Here is an 8225-nt window from a genome sequence, read left to right as displayed (position 1 = left end):
AGTTGCTTTAAGGCAAAAGTTACAAATATTTCGATTTCTGCCTGAATATATACGATTATTAGTGTTTTTATTGCTTGTGTTATTTCTCTCTTCCCTAATGGTTCCTGTTCGTAAAGATTTATTACTTGATTTTCAAGAATTGCAGCGAAAAAGATTAAACACGAAAGAAAGATCCGCTCTCGACAAAAATATGAAAACGTGGAAGTACTATATGACTTCGGAATGCATTTGATCGTTTTTATACTTAAATTTACTCCATGTTTTGAAATAATATTTTATTCAAGAACAAAAAAATAAGTTTCTTTGTGACCCTTCTACCAATATTTTGTTGATTGTATCCATGAGGTCTTCGTGTAATACATCTTTATACAAGATATTGCCCTACCTAAAATGAAAATAAAAAAATCTAATCTAATTAGGAATTTCTGCAAAGAATACTAAAAAAAATTATATATATATATATATATATATAATATATATATTGTATAATATATATATATATATATATATATATATATATATATATATATATATATATATATATTGTATAAAGATACCAACATATTTTATCAGTCATACAATGGAGGAGAAGTCATATCCATTCTGTGACACCATCTTGCGAATAAATCAGAAAAGAAATGAAAAAAAAAAAAATATAAAATTCGAGATGATTTTTTGTGAAGAAGTTAGGCCGCTATCACTACGAAGTCACTGATGACCCAACCACATCCAAGAAAACGGGTCAAGAGGTCATTCTTGTCCCATGAATATTAGATTGCTTCATTAGCGAAGACTTTTATTTGCATATCCAATATTTTTTGAGAGCTTGAATATTTTTCCTGATAACAGAACCAACAAATATTGATATTTTTTATTACAGTTGTTAATTGTATCGAGATGACTGCTCACCTTGAAACTAACCAATGACAACTTGAATTTTCCTCTTTTGAGAAATATATACCATACACACTATATTTGATGCTTATACGTCACTTGACGGCAGGCATTTGAAAATGTGTTGAACTAACGCGAAAGTGCTTGTTACTTTTTATCTTTCCTGTGGTCTCAGGTGAATTGATTGTTCGATACTTACGTACATTCAGTTGACTGCATAATTTTCTTAGTAATGTGCATTCTCAGAAAACTTTTGGGACTTCAAATTCTTTGTCAAAGTCGCTGGTCATGAGGATAGGAACATAAACGATAATATACTCATAGATATATTAGGAGTTATATTATTATTTTTCATACAGACCTTGCTGTTTTTGTATTTTTTTTCTGAACATCGACTACTGGTTCATTAAGTCATTACAACGATTTACTGAACTGAAATAGCGAGATCTGTTCTCGTTATATGTTAATGTGTACGCGCATGTGTTATGCATTCAACTGGCTCTGCATATCTATTGAATACAGTTCTTTTTTATGTGTTGCCAGTAATCAGAATTCGTTGCATTCATATTTATATATGATGTTACTATTTTAGCCTGCCATCGTCTATCCATAACGAGCAATTCCCTTTTCTTATTATTACATTTAATAGTAATATTTACACGTTAGCTCTGAACACCTTTCCAACCACTCATTCATAGGTGTTTTCAAAGATTTTTGTTGTCAATTTATTATGTATGATGTTTCGTCAATATTATTATTTTTGTTTCGTTTTTCCAATGGTTTTACCAGTCATGGTGGCCATCCTTTCTTTCTCGTGTGATTGCATGTTAATTGTTTTGACGTCTTAAGTGTCACTGGTGAAATTCGGGTGAAAAAAAACACGTGCTGGGTCAAAAATCAAGTCAGTTCGTGAGATGACCTTTGAAAGGAGCCGGCGAGGGAGCATTCCTGTCTTGGGCTCCCTAATTAGGCTCTAGGTCATGATTCTTCCAAAGGCGACTTTAATGATAAAAGTCGAAGTTCAGAAAGTTAGCCTTAATGAATGGCCAGACTTCGTCGAGGAAGAAAAGAAATTATGAAACATTCACCGCTAAAACTGAGAAAAATGAGGGAGGGAAGTGAGGTATTCCGCTTTTGTTTTTTATATTAGGAAAAAAAATTCAAGAAGCGCTGAAAGCTTTTAAGGAAGAGGCCTGTGATTATTAATATGCGTGTGAGTGTTTTCGTTATTGTTACAGGGTGTCCATAAAGTTCCAGTACCATTCTGGGCAATAAATACTTGTAATGGTACTGGGACTTTATGGACACCCTGTATTTTGAAGGTAGTTAGTTTACGAGATACATTATATTCTGATGGATATCTTCCTAAGAAGCCCACCTACACACATATAGGCACATTCAAGCATACGTGGAGGCTTTGAATTGGGTAAATGCGTCTCTATTCATAGCAAATATGAAATGAAAGAGTTATGTTGGTGGAAAGGGCATCGTAGTAGAAATAAAAAAAAATAAAAATAGTCCGAATCTAGAGAACATAATGCTTGGAAAACTGCAGAGGAAAGTGAGAAGAATTCCTATGACCTTTGCGTGCCTCTGTGTGTGTGTGTGTGTGTGTGTGTGTGTGTATAACCTCACTACCCACCTTTCAATGGTTCAGTCGACCAAAGTGGGCACCGCTGTCGAGTGGTATACCACTTTGGCTATATTTGATAGGTTCGCAGATCTGTTCTACGCCCGCCAGTACACATAACTGCAGATGGGTACTAGCATCTGATGGGTGTCTCTCTGTGTACGTCGTAAATAGGTACCAGCATCTGATGGGTGTCTCTCTGTGTATGCCGTAAATAGGTACCAGCATCTGATTGGGTCCGGAAGGAACCGGGTGTCTATTGAAAGTTATCGTAAGATAAACTCGAGGCAATTTTCTCACGTTCATACATATTGAATCATAGAAAAAAGCAAAGTATATATAACTGAGAAAATAAAAATTTTGAAAACACTACTATACGTAACTAGCGAAGAACTTTAGCGAGAGTAAGATGACGTTCTTGCACGCGCGCATATCCCGTCTGGCGATTTACAAAAAAGAAAACGGAATATATTTTAAAAGAAAACGGAATATTGAAAAGAAACGGAATATTTAATTGAGAGGAAGAGAGTAGACTCAGTAGAGACATTTTCTTCGGCATTTTCACCTGCGTCTTCAAACGCGAAGGGTAGTATACCAGCACTTTGCGCGCCAATCTCGAGTTTTACCGCCAATTCTAATGAACTGGAGAGTTTTTACCTTCGCAAACAAACACCCGCTAATTGAAATGCTCGTCCCGGGAGTTTTTTTTCTTTTTCTTTTTTTCAGGGGATACTCCTTCATTCTGCTACCACTGGAGGGAAAGAATGGCTGTAAAATAACCTCGAGAGAAAGTTAGCCACCCTTTCGACATCTGTTGGTTTTTCCCCTTCCCCCCACCCCTCACCAAAAAAAAAAAAAAAAAAAAAAGTATTGACTAGAGCGGGAATCGTGGAAGCTCCTACAGGAAGGCCCGGAAATGATATGATGCGGTGGATGGGAATTTGGAATTTGGGAATGGTGGTATTTGGTAATCCGAGTCTCCACACATTCCCGATATATATTCCTCTTCGCAATAATAATAATAATAATAATAATAATAATAATAATAATAATAATAAGCATGGCATGGATAGACTATAAGAAAGCCTTCGACATGATACCACACACATGGCTAATAGAATGCCTGAAAATATATGGGGCAGAGTAAAACACCATCAGCTTCCTCAAAAATACAATGCGCAACTGGAATACAATACTTACAAGCTCTGGAATAAGACTAGCAGAGGTTAATATCAGGAGAGGGATCTTCCAGGGCGAACTCACTGTCCCCACTACTCTTCGTATTGCCATGATTTCCCATGACAAAAGTCTACAGAAGATGGATGCCGGGTACCAACTCAAGAAAGGAGTGGCAACAGAATCAACCATCTGATGTTCATGAACGACATCAAGCTGTATGGTAAGAGCATCAAGGAAATAGATACCCTAATCCAGACTGTAAGGATTGTATCTGGGGACATCAGGATGGAGTTTGGAATAGAAAAATGCGCCTTAGTCAACATACAAAAGGGCAAAGTAACGAGAACTGAAGGGATAAAGCTACCAGATTGGAGCAACATCAAACACATAGATGAGACTGGATACAAATACCTGGGAATAATGGAAGGAGGGGATATAAAACACCAAGAGATGAAGGACACGATCAGGAATGAATATATGCAGAGACTCAAGGCGATACTCAAGTCAAAAACTCAAACAAAAAAAAGGCCGGAAATATAGATAAAAGCCATAAACACATGGGCAGTGCCAGTAATCAGATACAGCGCAGGAATTAGTGGGAATGACGAAGGCAGAACTCCGCAGCATAAATCAGAAAACCAGGAAGCATATGACAATACACAAAGCACTACACCCAAGAGCAAATACGGACAGACTATACATAACACGAAAGGAAGGAGGGAGAGGACTACTAAGTATAGAGGACTGCGTCTACATCGAGAACAGAGCACTGGGGCAATATCTGAAAACCAGTGAGGACGAGTGGCTAAAGAGTGCATGGGAAGGAGGACTAATAAAAGTAGACGAAGACCCAGAAATATACAGAGACAGGAGAATGACAGATAGAACAGAGGACTGGCACAACAAACCAATGCACGGACAATACATGAGACAGACTAAAGAACTAGCCAGCGATGACACTTCGCAATGGCTACAGAGGGGAGAGATAAAGAAGGAAACTGAAGGAATGATAACAGCGGCTCAAGATCAGGCCCTAAGAACCAGATATGTTCAAAGAACGATAGACGGAAATAACATCTCCCCCATATGTAGGAAGTGCAATACGAAAAATGAAACCATAAACCACATAGCAAGTGAATGCCCGGCACTTGCACAGAACCAGTACAAAAAGAGGCATGATTCAGTGGCAAAAGCCCTCCACTGGAGCCTGAGCAAGAAACATCAGCTACCTTGCAGTAATAAGTGGTACGAGCACCAACCTGAGGGAGTGATAGAAAACGATCAGGCAAAGATCCTCTGGGACTATGGTATCTGAACGGATAGGGTGATACGTGCAAACAGACCAGACGTGACGTTGATTGACAAAGTCAAGAAGAAAGTATCACTCATTGATGTCGCAATACCATGGGACACCAGAGTTGAAGGGAAAGAGAGGGAAAAAATGGATAAGTATCAAGATCTGAAAATAGAAATAAGAAGGATATGGGATATGCCAGTGGAAATCGTACCCATAATCATAGGAGCACTAGGAATCTAGAAAAACTAGAGGCTGAAGTAGCTCCAGGACTCATGCAGAAGAGTGTGATCCTAGAAACGGCACACATAGTAAGAAAAGTGATGGACTCCTAAGGAGGCAGGATGCAACCCGGAACCCCACACTATAAGTACCACCCAGTCGAATTGGAGGACGGTGATAGAGCAAAAAAAAAAAAAAAAAATGATAATAATAATAATAATATGTGAAAGAAGCAGACCCGCTTTCAAACAAGTCTTGTTGAATAGGATGGCTATTAGATCAGTGGCGATTTAAAATCCGGGAGTTATACTAATGTTTATTATTTTATTAATATATATGTGTGTATATATACATATATACTTTAAGAACGTGCATTGAATTAATTTAATGACTTCTTCTAAGAATGTAACTATTAGCTTGCTAGTTCTGACAGACAAGACAATGAAAACCGTAATATCCCCGAGCTGCTTGGTACCTCTTCATCGTAATCAGGCTGGCAAATGGACGGAAATCCGCTCTGACTGCCAATGCAAAAGCGATGAATTCTCCCATTAAATAATGAAAGAAGGACGAGACCTAATCTGCACTTTTCTGGACAAACACAGGCAGCGATTGTCGTCCCCAAATTAGAAATTCGAAATCGGTCTCCAGTTCCGAAAATGAATATCTACTACACGCCATAATTGTAGCAGCTGAGAGCGATTGTACTTTGCTTTTTTTTTTCTTTTGTACATTATTCGACGTCAATATTCCGTATGAATGAGTTTGTTATAGACTTTTTACAAAATGGTACGCGATGGCGCGTTCATTCCGACGTTGGTCGAAGAACTAGTTTTAGCTGGATGTGGATTCAAGCTAAATGCCTCGTGATTTTCGAGGTTTGTTGATTTGAATCGAATGGAATATGTCGTACTTTATATATATATATATATATATATATATATAATATATATATATATATATATATATATATATATATATACTATAGTATACATACATACAGTACATACATACATACATACAATATATATATATATAATATATATATATATATATATATATATATATATATACATATATACATATATATATATATATATATATATTATAGTATATATAATATATATATATATATATGTATATATATCATTATACTATATATATATATATATATATATATCTATATATATATATAAAGGTTTTTTGCCACGAAGGAAAAAATGAAAAAACGAGATAGCCAAGTACTTTCGGTCCTGTTCGGATCCTTTACTGAGGCAAACTGATTTTACAGAGAACAACATAGTCAAAAGAAAGCTTAATATACAAACTGACACTACAAGATTTGCAATCAATAAGGGCGATTTTCACTCTACGGAAAGGAGGAGCTCCCTGAGGGTAGCCACACCTTGAAGGATACACGAAGTAAACAAGTAATTCTCCCAGAAAACAGTACATTTTGAAAAAACACGGGAGCATATGCAATTTAATATCATGAATTTTTACACAAATTTTCCCCCCCAAAAATTATTATTGATGAAAAGACGAAAGAAAATAGAAATATATATATGTATATATATATATATATATATATATATATATATATATATATATATATATATATATATATATATATATATCGAGCAAGAGTAAGAGGGAGAGAAAATATCGAACCAGAGAGAGAGAGAGAGAGAGAGAGAGAGAGAGAGAGAGAGAGAGAGAGAGAGAGAGAGAGAGGAGAGAGAGAGAGAGAAATAATAACTATATACATGTGGTACTAATTTATTAGTTGTTCATTTATTTTAAGGTCCTTCATAAACATCTTACAAATATATGGGTCAAAATGGGACATTCCCAGACTAAGATTTAGGTTGTTTTTATTAGTAATTTGTATAATTGCCGATTCCAGTAAATTTCGTGAAACATAATTATTAGATCTAGCAATTACCGAGGTATCACCCCAATTAATACAATGAGATTTTTCACTCAGATGGATAAACAGTGCATTTGAAGTCTGGGCTGTTCTAACTGAATACATATGCTGCTTTATGCGTACACATAAATTTTTACTTGACTGACCAACGTAAAACGATGGGCAATCCTTACAAGGAATTTTGTAAATGATGTTGTTATTTGTTACGGGACTATTCTTAATTAGCATATCTTTAATGGTATTGTTATAAGAGAACACTACATTAACATTAAACGATTTAAATATTGATTTTATGGTTTCAAATCCACGAAAATAAGGTAAGCTAAGTACATTTTTAGGCATTTCTTTTTCATTAGTAGCAACACTAAAAAACTTTTTGTGAGCTTTTTGATAACATAAATCAATTAAATGAGGTGGGTAGCAGAGATCGTTTCCTATCTTTTTGTCAGTTTTGATGAATGTTCTTTGTTTAAGCAAATTGCTTGTATGATAGTAATGATGCCTAAAATGGACGCCATTTTTTTTAGATGTTCGAGCAGTTACTCATTATAAAACAGAGCCCCTGTCTTAAAAAAAAAATGAAATAAGGAAAGCACGACAGAGAGACCTAGAGACTAAATCTTAAGGTGAGTTTATACTAGGGTTCACCGCACGCTGCATGCGTAAGACTCCAGCATGCGGTGAAGCCTATTGTAAACTCACCCTTAAAAACGCACGGGAAACACTTTGATGGCTGATGAAGTAAAAATTGAGCCTAAGAAATCTCTCTCTTTTTTTTTTTTTTTTTTTTTTTTTTTTTTATACAGCGCATAATGCTTTTTGATCCGCGGCCCACGATCACGGCTAACTTTAACCTTAGATCAAATATTCGGTACGTTTGATGACTGGAGGGTGGATGATCAACATGCCAATTTGCAGTCCTCTAGCCTATGTAGTTTATATATATATATATATATTACATATCTATGCATTTTTAAACCATTGATGTTTTGTCACCGTTGCAGCAAAATAATTCATTTGATATATTTTTGTTATACGCAAAATATTCCTCGAACAACTTGAACAAGGAAAGAATT

Source organism: Macrobrachium nipponense, chromosome 10, assembly GCF_015104395.2.
Source record: "Macrobrachium nipponense isolate FS-2020 chromosome 10, ASM1510439v2, whole genome shotgun sequence".
Classification (NCBI taxonomy): Eukaryota; Metazoa; Arthropoda; class Malacostraca; order Decapoda; family Palaemonidae; genus Macrobrachium; species Macrobrachium nipponense.
Note: the sequence above shows the minus strand (reverse complement) of the source record.